This window comes from Lissotriton helveticus, chromosome 7, assembly GCF_964261635.1.
Source record: "Lissotriton helveticus chromosome 7, aLisHel1.1, whole genome shotgun sequence".
In the NCBI taxonomy this organism is placed as follows: domain Eukaryota; kingdom Metazoa; phylum Chordata; class Amphibia; order Caudata; family Salamandridae; genus Lissotriton; species Lissotriton helveticus.
The window spans coordinates 1,450,836,209-1,450,851,386 of record NC_136068.1 but is presented as its reverse complement, the minus strand read 5'-3'; positions in this window follow the sequence as shown (position 1 = coordinate 1,450,851,386).

Here is a 15,178-nt window from a genome sequence, read left to right as displayed (position 1 = left end):
TCTTTCTGTTTTTATTTGTTGTGTTGTAGTTAGCTTGCAAAACAAAGCGCCGGGACACTCTTTGAGTAGCCGTGCGCTATATAAAATCCCAGTATAACATAACATAACATAACCCATGCTCTTCTCCTCTTCTTGGGGTGTCTTCTGCTTACACAAGCGCACTCTCTTTATGTGTCTGAGGTCTGTTCTCCCCTTCTTTCTCTCTTTCTCAGACACTCTCTCTGCTCCTCTACCTCGAGTTCCTTCACCATTTTGGCGCACAAACTACCTATCCCTTTCAATCTTCCTTTCTATCTAATTTCTGAGTATCTGACACATCTATCTATCCACCATGCCACATAATTCCACTACACAAATACATTACATACAATTCCACCCCACACAATTAACAATTTCAATGCAAACCACATAATTCCAATACAAGTCACATACATCCAATCCACTCCAAGCCAAAAGACATCAGTAAAAGACATTGCCATTTACAATGCCTGTAGCTCTAACTCTCACAAATGCGAGGCAGATTGCATTGCAAATTCTTGATTTCTCTGCAGGCTGGCTCAAGTTTTGCAGGGCCGTTAACTTAGGGCAGGTGATTTTTTTGAAGAACTTAGAAAAAGGAATACAAATACACATTTTTCTCGCTTTTGAAATATAAACATAGCACAGCAAATAAACAACTCACTCAAAGCCCGAGCACACATTTTCGAGTTATGCGATGCTAATTACATCATGAATGCTCACGACACTGCTCATATTCTTGGACTTTTATTGTCTTCTTTGATGATCTAGCCTGGATCGGGCTTTCAGTTGTAGTTGTTCGTAAGACAGATCCCCAGGGGTCATACTTGGGGGATTGGGGTGGTTCACCCTCCCTTGAGCACCATAAACGATTGTCACTAAGCTTAGATATTGCCGTTAAGCGTGAGCGCCAACATCACACGGGGCCTTATCACCCACTACAGAGTTTACCATAACACAATAAATACACAAACAAATCTCTTCAAAAGAATCTTAGAACTGTCTGAAGAATGAATGATTATTAAAGCACACAAACAAAGGCATAATAATTGCCATGCAAAAAAAAAGTCCAAATGATTTTAACCAAATTCTTATTGAAGGGCCAGCACTTGACCCTCTTAGAATCAGAAAACCACAACAAAAAGGCGGTATTTTCCTGTGGCAACAAACTCTGCCGCACTTGTGTGATTATATGTGTGTGTGGGGGGCGGATATCTCTAGCCTCAATAATGTCTTCTAGCTGGGCAGTGGAGACTTGGGTGGGGGCGTCCTGCCGACTTGCTTGTTATGTGAGACTGCATTCAAGAGACATATGGAAGCCCAATCTCTGAGCTTCTTTGCTGTTAGCAGCTGGCGGCCTGCAGGTGGCAGTGGTTCAAGCGCCGCACCTGCTGTGTCGGCTTCTCACTGACAAGAGTTCGGCTCGTACCACCCCAGACGGCGTCTTTACCGTATACGCCAGGGTTTCTTATGTCATAGGTGATTTATATAACCCGAGCTCCAAAGGAAGCGCGCTGAAAGTACGGGTACGCTACGGAAGTCCCCCAAAATTCAGATATCTGGATTCACCAGAAAAATTTCATGTGTACTATCCGTTCAAAGCTGAATAGTTCGAATTTGGATTTAATAAATGCTGTTACTGATTTATTAAAAAAACAAACCGTGTTTGCTCTGAAACGTGCACTTCACTAAATGAAAATCATTTTTTGTTTGGTAGTAACAGATTATTTTGGGGCTTTAATTACGATACAGGGCTCACAACCTTAAAAAAGAAGTGGGGGACCCAACAAGTTAGGCAGAATAGGTGTGACATCCCCAAGCGTGACATCTCCGCGTGTGACATCACAGGAAGTGACATTGTTAATGCAGGATTTCTAGTCTATTGTTATAGATCTAGATCCCAACTCCGGTCGACTGAACCGTTGGTACCTGTCATAGAGTAAAAGGCAATCCACTACTAGGTCAATCAGTTAATGACTTTCTCCACTCTAAAGAACCACTGAAGCTTAAAAGGTTTAAAAGTTTATTACAAAGCCAAACTTAACTGGAGATACAAACATCTCAATATAAGGTTCAAAAGATATACGGGTATCAATACAAACATGAATTTTCTAAATGCTCTTAGTCGGCAGAAGAATATTACCAAAACCAATTCAAAAATCATCAAAGTTGCAAGAATAGACACAAGCTGTAGCTTATGAGTCATTTACAGAAAGGAAAGAAATCAGGTTAGACTGTCCCTACACTAGACTAAGTGACATCCCTACTTAGCAAGATCTTAACCTAAAAAGGTGTCAGCAGTGGTGACTTCCAAAGAAGATCACACACTTCCCTTAGTCTTTGTTCCAAAAACGATGTCTCGCAATTCCCTATCTGCCTACCCATCCGCTCTCTTAGGTTCCTCAGATCATCTGCCTTAACTCCACCCAGGGGTGCTGTCCCTAATACAAAATCACACTTACAATAGGAACGCCCTTTGGAGACACCCCTCAGAGACGCCCCTCACGTGGTGTTGGTTCTGGTATGCTCCATGCTGGTACTCCTCTAGGCCCATCGTTAGCGTTGACCTTGCTTCCCAGGCTCCTCTCCGGCAAGATGGTACCCCCAGGAAATTCCTGAAGACTCCTCCAGGCCTGTGCCTGGCTCTCTTGAACAAAAGTCTATTCATCACTCTCTTGATTAAAACCTCCTCGCACCTGCAAACAGACACTTGTACTGTGGGCCCCAAATTCCGGCCTCCACCATATCTTTAAGTCGTAAACCATGCAAACAGGCTCCACAGTTTGTGCCTAACACAGTCTTTCTCTAACGAGCACATGCAGATCAAAAAAAATGACTTTTGTCTATTCAGGCCTATCTAGTATTACATGAACGGGCCTGTGCATTCTGCCAAACATTTAATTTCTTCTAAACAGTATTCTAACTTATTACACACAATGATTATATGAAACGTCTATAAAACATATTTCAGTTCTAGGATCAATACTACTTTGAATTACAATAACATTGAAATTCACCATCGTGTAAGAGTGTAACAGCATCTTGTACTCTATGTGAACTGCCATATGGCCTACACATTTCTACGTTTAGCAGCATTACATTTTCCCCTACCGCCGCCACATAACATAGGATTTCACTCATCATTCTAACATCACTAACGTGCTTGTAAATATGGTGCACTTCTATATTTTCTTGATTTGCGCTCTCTCAATCCCCCCTTGATGACTTCTAGTAGTCATCACCATTACAACACCATCCCTGAGGTATGGTCTGAGTCAAACTGAAGTCGTTGCAGTACCCCCTCGTTTCATCATTTCTAGAGCCTTTAGACTCCTGTACTGATTATCCTGCATCGCCGTCAATCTCCTCTCTTGCCTTCTCATGGTCCTTTGCAACCTGTTCGATCTATACCATTGATACAGCCGCACCAATCCCCACAAGGTAATTATACAAATCACTATTATGATGATAGGTTTCAGTACGTACCAAATAATACTCTTTCCTAGGTTGGCGAACCAACCTCCAACTTTACCCATTCCTTGACCTACCTTTTCCCACACTGTTACCTTTGTCAAATCTTCAATTTCATTGTGTATTTCAGTAATGTTTCGAATGTACTTTTCTAAAGGTTTCGAGTTGTCTGGAATGTAAGTGCAACATTCCTGGACCTTCAAAGCCTTACTGACTCCTCCCTCTTTGGCTAACAGAACATCTAGAGCAAGTCGGTTCTGAAGAACCATTGCCCTTATCGATTGCATTTCTCCCTCCACCAGCATTAGTGACCTAGCAGTACTGGCGGACAACCTATCTGCAACTGTTGCCAATCTTCTTATTTTGACATCATTTAGTGCTATCCCTAAAATAGGAAACATAGCACCAAATACGTCCCCAACTACCTCTTCAGCGCTTACATCCCTTCTTCCTCTAGCTGATGTTCCTCCCTCTATAATTTCCAAATCCTCACCATGGTATATTTTGGGGAAGACAATTGCCAAATAACATGATCCATACCAATTATCTGGTAGTCTCACGTATGCATTTCTTCCACAGACAAAATATACATTTGGGATCACCTGCATTTCTTTCAAGAAGTCCTTCGAATAGTATTCTAATTGGAAAGCATGTTCACAACTCACTTTTCCCACAAACACATTCTCATAATAGGTTTCACCCCTATGTATACATAGTTTCCCCTTTTTCTCTCGATCCAAAGCTATTGGACCATTGCTACCCTTTCTTTGATGTGCCCTTTCTTCCTCGGTCCAATCTGTTTTCCATTGACCTGAGGCTTTTAAAATCTTCTGTCTCCGGTATCGATCATCCACCTGCCCTACAAACTTTTTCTCAATTTCTGACACTTTACAAGTCAAATTATTTCTTCGGGCATGTGAAGTATCTAATGTATTCCAGGGAAGGAAAAACTTCTGTAATCTGTCTTCACTCTTATAATAATCCCACTTATTTAAATGCTTGTAGTTCGGCACTTCAGGTAAAATGGCATCGAAATTCGAAAAATAGTATTCAAACCCATCACGTTCATAGAATATACTAAGCAACAAACTACATGTAATTCCATAAGTCAATGGAAGATGATGATATCTGATACCTTCGTCTACAGAGGCTGGCATTTTCATGCACATATAACAATTCTTAGCCTCCATAACATCGATATATTCATAAAGCAATTTAGCATATGCATTTGATTTAAAGTTCCCCTGTGATTCATCTACATGTAACCTACGAGTCTCAGCTGCTAGTAAAGCTTTGTCTTTCTCTGTATTGTCCCCCTTTTTACCAGCAATAGTAGGTTTCTGTGTCGATAAAATTTTTGCTTCCCTTGCAGCCTTTTCTTCATTTTCATGTCCCACTACATATGATATAGTAACTACTAAAGCTATAAGAAAATTCACTCCCACTATAAGTGTGCCTACTATACATTTGGCCCTGCGGTTCGAGTTGCCAACCTCCATGATCTCAAACAGTGTAGTTCCAGTTTTCTTTCACAGCACAATGTCTCTTTCCGAACCACACCTGGAAGCTGATAATCTTTTCCGCAAGATCAGTCTTTGTGTTCTATAGCAACAGACAATCCTAGCCCTTCTCCGTCCACTAAATGGAAGTCCCTAGTTTCTTCTTCTTCCACTTGGCGCTAGGTTATCTTTCAATTTGCTTATTTGCAAAGTCTTTCACACAGTCTTTTTAGCAATCTGAAATTATACGTGTTCCAGCGACTCTAATCACAGCTTCTAATATTTCCAAACGAAGAAGGACCTCCCCAAGTATTGACCTCCGTGGACAACAAGTTGGGAAGTCTATTCTGTTTAAAACCAAGTCTCTTATTCCACTCAGATAAGGAGGATAGGGGATATTGAGTGTCAGCAACCCTTCGACTTCCACTCCCGGTATCAACAACACTATTGCCACTGTTATGATGGGGTCAGTGCTGATCAGGGTCACTTCCCTCACCCTCCCAGTTCCCTGTACACTGGACATCTGCAGCGAGGTAGGTCCACTCAGGAGTAGCGTATCTTCTGCAAGGCACTCGCACCCTCCTCGATCTTCTCGGACCTTCCTGTTCCTGTCCTTGTGTACTTTCGTCCAAATCCGAGTCTTCAGATACAGGGGCAAGAGTTTTCTCAGGAGCTGGTTTCAAGCTTGGCCTCTTCCTTCTTTCAGGCCAACTATCCTCTCCACGCTTTGTTCTCCTTTATCTTGTCCTCCCATTCAGTTCTTGATCACTCTGGGCTTGATCTGGGTCTGAGCCGTATTCACAGCAGCTTTCTCCTTCTGTGGCAACTTCAGTTTCACTGCCGTCCTGTCCTTCTTCTTCTTGTTCTGTATCGCTCCCAGCTTCTTCCGACACCCCCACAGCTTGACTGATCCCCTCTAGTGGTTCACCATCCACAGCTGGATTTTCATCTGCAAGAGGAGCTGTTTCTTCCAGGGGTGCTGGAACTCTTTGAGTATGGGAAGCGTGAATCCAGTTTGGCAGCCCTCCGCACTTCACAGCGGTATTCGTCGTCAGGATAACTTGATAGGGCCCCTTCCAACGCACGTCTAAGCAGTTCTTCCGGACGTGCTTCTTCAGCAGGATCCAGTCACCTGGACACAAGTCGTGACATAGATCTCTTGAAGATGGAACTTCAGCAGCCTGCACCTGAAGAGACACAGAATGAATGGCGTCAGACAGCCCCTTGCAGTAATCCAGGATCAGGTCATCTGTAATATTCAACAAAGCTGTAGTTGGTACAGACGGAAGTCTCATTGCCCTCCCCATTAAAACTTCGTGTGGAGAGAGACCTGTCCTCCTGTCTGGTGTGCTGCGCATACTCATGAGTACCAAGGGCAGAGCATCAGGCCAGCTTAAGGAAGTCGATGAACATACTTTGGCTATTCGGGACTTCAAAGTGCCATTGATCTGTTCCACAATACCTGAAGCCTCTGGTCGATAACTGCAGTGCAACTTCTGATCAATGTTCAATGCAGAGCAAAGCATTTTCACCACCTCACTGTTGAAATGAGTTCCTCGATCTGATTCCAGGGAGGTCGGCACCCCGAAGCGCGGGATCAACTCTCTAAGCAACAATTTTGCTACTGTGAGTGTATCGCACCTGCGTGTAGGGTATGCTTCGACCCATCTGGAAAATATGCATACAACCACCAGAACATACCTGAGGCGGTTGCTTTTTGGCATCTCAATGAAATCTAACTGCATTCTGTTGAAAGGCCCCCCAGACCTCCCAATGTGACTCATTGTAACTGGTGTTCTCTTCCCTACGTTCAGTTGCTGACAAGTAACGCATCTCCTACAGACTGCTTCTGCTGCAATCCTAAACTTAGTGCAATACCAAGTCTGCCTAAATACCCTCAGCATGGCATCTCTTCCTAAGTGTACTGGACCATGTATCTGTCGTGCCATGGGATTCGCAAATTCCTCAGGTAATACTGCCCTACCATCTGCTGAAACCCAGAAGTCCATTTCACTTTTCACACAACCTGCTGTTTCCCATGCCTTTTTCTCAGACTCAGGTGCATTCTCCTGTATCTCCTTTAAATCCTCCCAAGTATCAACTGTTTCTAGCATCATATTTAACTCTGTCTTTTCCTGAGCCCACCTACTTCCACCTCCGTGAAAGAATATCCGTGCTCCGCACAATAGCGGGCAACTTCGTCTGCATATCTATTACCTTGTGACACAAAATCTGTATTTTTGGTGTGGGCTACACATTTGACGATTGCAATTGCAGCTGGACCCTGTAATGCTTCTAACAACAGTCGCACAAATTCTCCATTTCCAATAGGCGAACCAGAGGAGGTCATGTAACCTCTCTGAGACCACAACTGCCCAAAATCATGAACTACACCGAAACCATATTGGCTATCGGTATAAATGGTGACTCTAATTTTGTTTCCTGCTATACAGGCACGTGTCAATGCAATGATTTCTGCTACCTGAGCGGAGTGTACTCCTTCCAGGAAAGCGGCTTCCACAACTCCAGTAATGGTGCAAACAGCATATGCTGCTCTCAACCGACCAGTATCGTCTCTTAAACATGAGCCATCAACAAAGAAAATTTCATCAGGGTCGATCAACGGCTCATCCACGATATCTGGTCTTGGCTTCGTGCATAGTTCAGTCACATCAAGGCAGTCGTGATCTTCACATTCCTCGCCTTCAATATCATTAGGAAGTGGCATCAACGTAGCAGGATTCAAAACAGAGCACCTCTTAAGGGTCACGTTCTCCGCAGCAAGTATTACTTGCTCGTAGCGCGTGAGCCTACTACTGGTCAAGTGCTGTGTCTTGGTCCTGGTCATTAATAATTCTACAGAATGAAGTACATACACCACTAACTGGTGTCCCATGACAATATTTTCACACTGTTCAATGCTGACACCTGTTGCAGCAACGGATTTGAGACATCCGGGCAACGCTGCGGCTACTGGATCTAAGGTAGCCGAAAAGTATGCAACTGGTCTACGGGCATTTCCATGAATTTGTACCAAGACTGACAAAGCACAGCCTTCTCTCTCACAGCAGAAAAGTGCAAATGGTTTCTCATAGTCAGGCATCCCCAAAGCCGGAGCGCGACACAAGTCCTCTCTCAGCTGTAGAAACGCCATCAAACAGTCCTTGTCCCATGGTACCGGATCACTCACCTCCTTGTGCGTCAGCTTTTGTAATGGTTTTGCTTTCAGTGAAAAGTTAGCTATCCACTGTCGGCAATAACCAACCATTCCTAGGAACATTCTAACTTCTCTCTGTGTCGTAGGCGCGTTCATCTTCATTATCGCCTCTATCCTATCTGGTGACACTTTGCGCTTTCCCTTTTCTATCCTGTGACCCAAGTACTGTACTTCTGTCAGACAGTACTGCAATTTGTTCGGAGATACCTTGTGTCCATTTTCAGCTAAATGGTTCAGCAAGGCAATGGTATCTGTCTTACAGGCCTCTTCCGTTTCTGACGCAACAAGTAGGTCGTCTATGTACTGGACCAGAACCGAGTTCTGCGGCAGTACCAGACTTTCAAGATTTTTCTTCAACAGCTGGTTGAAAATTGATGGGCTTTCTGTATACCCTTGTGGGATACGACGCCATGTTAAAACGCGATTTTCCAGCTTAAAAGCAAAAAGATACTGGCTCTCCTCATCCAATGGGATTGAGAAGAAAGCCTGACAAAGGTCTATCACTGTGAACCACTCAGCTTGGAATGGTATCTGAAACAATATCACTGATGGATTCGGTACCACTGGACAACATGAAACAACTATGTTGTTAATCTTTCGAAGATCCTGCACTATTCTAAATTTCCCACTAGGTTTCTGCAAACCCATAATCGGGGAGTTGCATGGACTTCCCACGATTTCCTTCAGTATTCCCTGTTTTATCATAGAGTCGATTACAGGTTTTATTCCTGCGATCGTCTCCGGGGTCAGTTTGTATTGGGGCGTTCTTGGATATTCAGCATTTGGTTTAACCATAATCTTCACCGGTTCTACTCCTTTGATCAGTCCTATCTCTTCTCCAGTAAAATCCCATACCTCTGATGACACTGCATCTCGTAAATCCCATGGGAGCTCCTCCCCTGTCAGGGTAGGGTACAGTTCTATGCATGTTCTCGAATTTACAACTTTGAAGGTAGCGTCATCATCTGTAGTCTGTACCTCCACTCCCTGAGGTGTGCAGTATATTGTGCAATTCAGTTTGCACAATAAGTCCCTTCCTAACAGACACACAGGACTAGAATCACATACTACAAACTGATGTTCATCCGTGTAGTTTCTTATTTTCACTGATACTGGTTCCGTCAAAGGGCTATTCATTCTCTTATGTGCAACTCCTACCACCTGGATCGTTTCCCCCGACATTGGTAGATCTGGAACCACTGCCGATCTCAAAGTTGATCGAGTAGCTCCAGTATCCACCAAGAATGTTGTAGGACACCCTGCCACTTCAGCCTAAACAAACGGTCCTCTTTGATCCACTTCTAGAACTGCCCCAAGGGTACAGTCCTTCTCTCTACTTACACGTCGTCCCGTCAATGGATCAACGTAGTAACACTCTTCTTTACCTGTGAACAAAGGCATTTGTCTATAGACCTTTCCTCCTGTCGTAATCTTTGGTGGCTGAGGGAACTGAGCTCGTGGAGCCGGAATCCCCCCTTTGGCCACCTTACCCTTTGCCACTGTCACCCTTTGGACTGGAACTTCCTGAACCTCTTCCTCTAGAACTTCCAGTTCTCCGTTTTCAGGGTTATAGGGACACTCGCGTCTCCAATGTCCCACCTGGTGACACTGATGACACTTTGTTGTTTTTTTCAATGTAGCAAAATCTATCCTAGGTCTAGGGTTTTCCTCGTTGTCCTTATTCTGACTGTTTGATTTCCGTCCCATTGTCCCTGTTCCCTGTTGCTGCTGTCCTCCCTTTCCAGCTGACTGCATCTGCACCATCATCAATTTTTCCTTTAATTTCTTTGCTTTGGACTCTATCTCATCACTGCAGTATCTTGCGTATCTCAAAATCTCATCCAATGGTTTGTTTTGCCAACAAATTAAATGCTGCTGAATCATCAGACAAATATCAGGTCTCAACCCCAAAACAAACTTTGATACAAACTGTCCTATATCCTTAGGGTCCATTACATCTAGTCCACTGTATTGTTTGAATGCTTTCAACAATCGCTCATAATACTCATGGACTGTCTCCTTTGGTTCCTGTCTTGTTCGGTCTATTTTTACCCAATCTATGTCTTGTGGTGGCACCTTCTCCTTCAGCCATGTCATTACCCTATCGTATTTTAACATTACTGTTTCCGACGGTCCATTAGTACGAGTATCCCTTGCTGGTTCTGTAGTTGGCCACTCGACACTAACCTTGCATGCTATCCACAAGTCTCCTGGGACCACAATGTCAAACAAGGTGTTAAAATCAATCCACAATACTTTTGAGATCTTCACAAACCTCTCTACCTGCTTGTACCACTCTACAGGGTTCTCCCTTAACTTCGGAAACGAGTTGGTAAAGGCAGCCAAATCTCCCCTACTCCAGGATACGTGTACATAATTCCCATTCGCTATTTCTCGCAACGGGAATGCCTCCATCTGCATTAGTCTTCCTTCCGGAGACATCACATTCGCACTCCGCCTAACAGTTCCTTTTTTGGACCACCTCTCTTCCCATTTGTCCAGATCTCTCCATGCTCTTATTCCTGTGATCAGTTCCTTTATGTGTGTTTTTAATCCTGTTGTCCTCCTCTCATCTAGGTCCTGATCCGAATAATGCAACCTGTGGTTACCCTGTAATGCCTTGGTTCTGGACAAATCTACCATATACTTGTCTGCCAGTTCAGACTGTTTCTCATGAGTTGCTCTGGCTTTTCGAGTGATGTCCTTTGCTATAAACAGCAGCTCATCTTGTTCGTACATGTCAATCCTTTCTATCGGCACTGTACCATCTATTATCTCGTCCAGGTCAGATTTTAAACTGGACACGTCGAGTCTTTTGGCTTTTATTACAGCTTTCAATATGCCATCTCTAGAGAGTCTATTTACATCTCTCCCATCACAGCTCTGAGTCCTACGTCTAGGCTCAGGCGAGTTATGGGGAGTCCTCCCTTGCTCCCATCTCCCATCCCATTCGGCGCCGGGAAACCCTTTTTGGGTAGCTGCGCGCCATACAAATGCAAAAAATAAAATAAATAAAATAAATAAATCTCTCCAGGTCCCATGCAGTTCCATCCTCTCTGGGTGTATGGTGAAACACTCCTCTATTTCCCATAATCACATATTTCTCATTCTGCATGGTTTCTCTAGGTGTATGGTAAGACATTCCGTTATTCCCCATTGCTTCACCATTTGCCGGTGGTCTCTGATCAGTCGGCACATGGCAAGATCCTTCACTGTTCCCTATGCTCCCACGACTCCAGTGCTGTACATTATCATTAGATGCATGGTGAGTGCACCTAAACCTTTCCCTGTATTCTTGGGTCCTTTGGTCTCCCTCAACTTGGATGAAACGAGATGTCTCTCCACACTCCGTCTTTCTGCCTCTTTGCTCCTGCCCATTTCCTCTGTCTGTATGACGTGTAACTCCTCTACTCTCCTGACTTTTACCTTCCCACTCCTGACTGCTTTCGCTAGCCCCACAGTGAGATAATATTCCATTGCCTCGACTTCCCCATTCTGCTTCTGCTCTTGACCTGTTGCTTGGTGCTTCTGTGGACCCATCCCATTCCCTCAAGTCAGCCCTCAACTCCTTGTAGGATTTCGGCCGTGGTCCCCTCAGGTCCATCGGTCCTCTTTGACCCCCCTGTTCTGTTACGGGATCCACTGCTGACTCCAATGGAGTGTTCCACGTTATCGGTCCCGGCAATTGCCTCCAGGCATTTGTCGTGTTATTCCTTCTCTCCATTTCAACTCTTTCTCTTTCTAGCCGTACCTGTTCTTTCTCTCTCCCTTTCTCTGGGTGGTAAACCGACACTACAGGACCTATGGTAACGGGTACTTGAAGAGCATCTGGTAATCCATAAGACTCAACCCTTTCTGTTGCTGGCGTCTTCTGCACCACAAACCTTCCGACTACTCTCTGTACAGGACTATGTTGTGGTGTCTCCTCACCTTTGGTAGGTACCCAATCCGCTATAGGGAGTGGCCTGTTCTCTTCTGTGTCAACCCTACCTTTCCTTGAGAGCTCCGTACCTTCTATCTCCCTATTGTCCGGAGGTGGTTTATCTATCAACAACCTATTTATTAGGCCATCCTCCGACTCGCTCTCATCATCCTCTTCTATGGGTTTCTTTCCACCTGTAACTTCTCTCAAGGGGTACAACTTATCTACCTCAATCACCTGTACCCTCCATTTCTTGGCTTCCGCATCCCATTTGGCGTCTTGCACTGCCCTTACTGATCGCCGTGCCCTTTCTTGGCGTCTGTGCTGACTTCTGTCGTGCGCCGCCCTAATCCACGCATTAAGGGCCTCAAACTGTGTTTGTCTAGGCAAAGGTCTCAATGAGGACATAACTGCTTTCAATTGATGTAACACTTCTAATCTAAACGTTCCGTATTTTGGAAAAGTCAGTTCCTCATTCCCCTCTGTAATCTTACTCCAAGTCCCAAGCCACAGTATAGTATGCAACCCAACATTCGTTGCCATATAGTGAGCTGGTGTACCCTCCGGCGGTGCCTCTTCCCCGGAATAGGATTCTCTTCTTTTTCTCTTAAAAATCCCTCTCAAACATTTAAAACACTTCATGTTCAAAATCTACGAATTTCTACTTTCTCCGCGTTCGTTTACTTCCTGATGACAATCCACCAATCTCAGCGCGGTTCTCGCTAACTGGCCTATCACTGCGCGGCTCTTCGCTGACGTCACACCAACCGCCCTATCACAGCACGGCTTCACACCAACCGACCTATCTCAGCGCGGCTCTCGCTGACGTCACTCGTCTCAGCGCGGCTTCACACCGACCGACCTATCTCAGCGCGGCTCTCGCTGACGTCACTCGTCCCCCTTTCGCAGCAGTTCCCCTCCTTTCTCCGCTCGTCTCCCGGTCATGCATGCGTCCCATTCATACTCTGAAAAATGATTACTTCCGACCAAGCGATCACTTTCCTTGACTGTACGTCCACAGTCTAACTGTAATTGTCACCTTAACCGATGAAATGTCTTTCCGTGTACGTCCAGACAATCGCCTTCTCTGATAGGTTACTTGCACACGGTAACTTTCGACCTGCGTCCGTTACCCACACACTCACTCTTGCATTCCCCTATCTCGGTCCTGCGGGCGATCAATGGTACCTCATGACCCCCTTTTCTCTGGTCGACAACTACTCTGGATGTTCGATACACCCGAACCACTTAAGCTCTTCCCCGAACTTAAGATTTTCACCAGTTCACCGATTCCCCGTTTCCCAGGTTACCAGTTTACCAGTCTGCCAGGTTGCGCGCGCTCACAACCCTCTCTCATTCACACTACAGGCATTCAACTCCGCATGACATTACAATACAAACACAACACAAAACACCGCAATCTGTCCACGCATGACCCTTGTTATACTCACTCTCGTCCGATTCTGCTGCTTTTCTCTCGCGCCGTCAGCACCCTCTTCGGCGGGCCACCTCTCGATCTCTAGGGACCTTGGGGTAAACTTAACCTAGTCTAGATCACCTTCCTCAAGAAGGTAACCATCCTCACTCTGCTACCAACTGTTAACGCGAGATTTCTAGTCTATTGTTATAGATCTAGATCCCAACTCCGGTCGACTGAACCGTTGGTACCTGTCATAGAGTAAAAGGCAATCCACTACTAGGTCAATCAGTTAATGACTTTCTCCACTCTAAAGAACCACTAAAGCTTAAAAGGTTTAAAAGTTTATTACAAAGCCAAACTTAACTGGAGATACAAACATCTCAATATAAGGTTCAAAAGATATACGGGTATCAATACAAACATGAATTTTCTAAATGCTCTTAGTCGGCAGAAGAATATTACCAAAACCAATTCAAAAATCATCAAAGTTGCAAGAATAGACACAAGCTGTAGCTTATGAGTCATTTACAGAAAGGAAAGAAATCAGGTTAGACTGTCCCTACACTAGACTAAGTGACATGCCTACTTAGCAAGATCTTAACCTAAAAAGGTGTCAGCAGTGGTGACTTCCAAAGAAGATCACACACTTCCCTTAGTCTTTGTTCCAAAAACGATGTCTCGCAATTCCCTATCTGACTACCCATCCGCTCTCTTAGGTTCCTCAGATCATCTGCCTTAATTCCACCCAGGGGTGCTGTCCCTAATACAAAATCACACTTACAATAGGAACGCCCTTTGAAGACACCCCTCAGAGACGCCCCTCACGTGGTGTTGGTTCTGGTATGCTCCATGCTGGTACTCCTCTAGGCCCATCGTTAGCGTTGACCTTGCTTCCCAGGCTCCTCTCCGGCAAGACGGTACCCCCAGGAAATTCCTGAAGACTCCTCCAGGCCTGTGCCTGGCTCTCTTGAACAAAAGTCTATTCATCACTCTCTTGATTAAAACCTCCTCGCACCTGCAAACAGACACTTGTACTGTGGGCCCCAAATTCCGGCCTCCACCATATCTTTAAGTCGTAAACCATTCAAACAGGCTCCACAGTTTGTGCCTAACACAGCCTTTCTCTAACGAGCACATGCAGATCAAAAGAAATGACTTTTGTCTATTCAGGCCTATCTAGTATTACATGAACGGGCCTGTGCATTCTGCAAAACATTTAATTTCTTCTAAACAGTATTCTAACTTATTACACACAATGATTATATGAAACGTCTATAAAACATATTTCAGTTCTAGGATCAATACTACTTTGAATTACAATAACATTGAAATCCACCATCGTGTAAGAGTGTAACAGCATCTTGTACTCTATGTGAACTGCCATATGGCCTACACATTTCTACGTTTAGCAGCATTACATTTTCCCCTACCGCCGCCACATAACATAGGATTTCAACATCATTCTAACATCACTACAAACATCTACATTAGCTTTTCACACTTGATATAAGTATTCTATTCTAATTAAACACTATTATGTATTTTCACTCTATAATTCGACACTCTTATATAAGGTTTACTAAACTAATACAACGTGCTTGTAAATATGGTGCACTTCTATATTTTCTTGA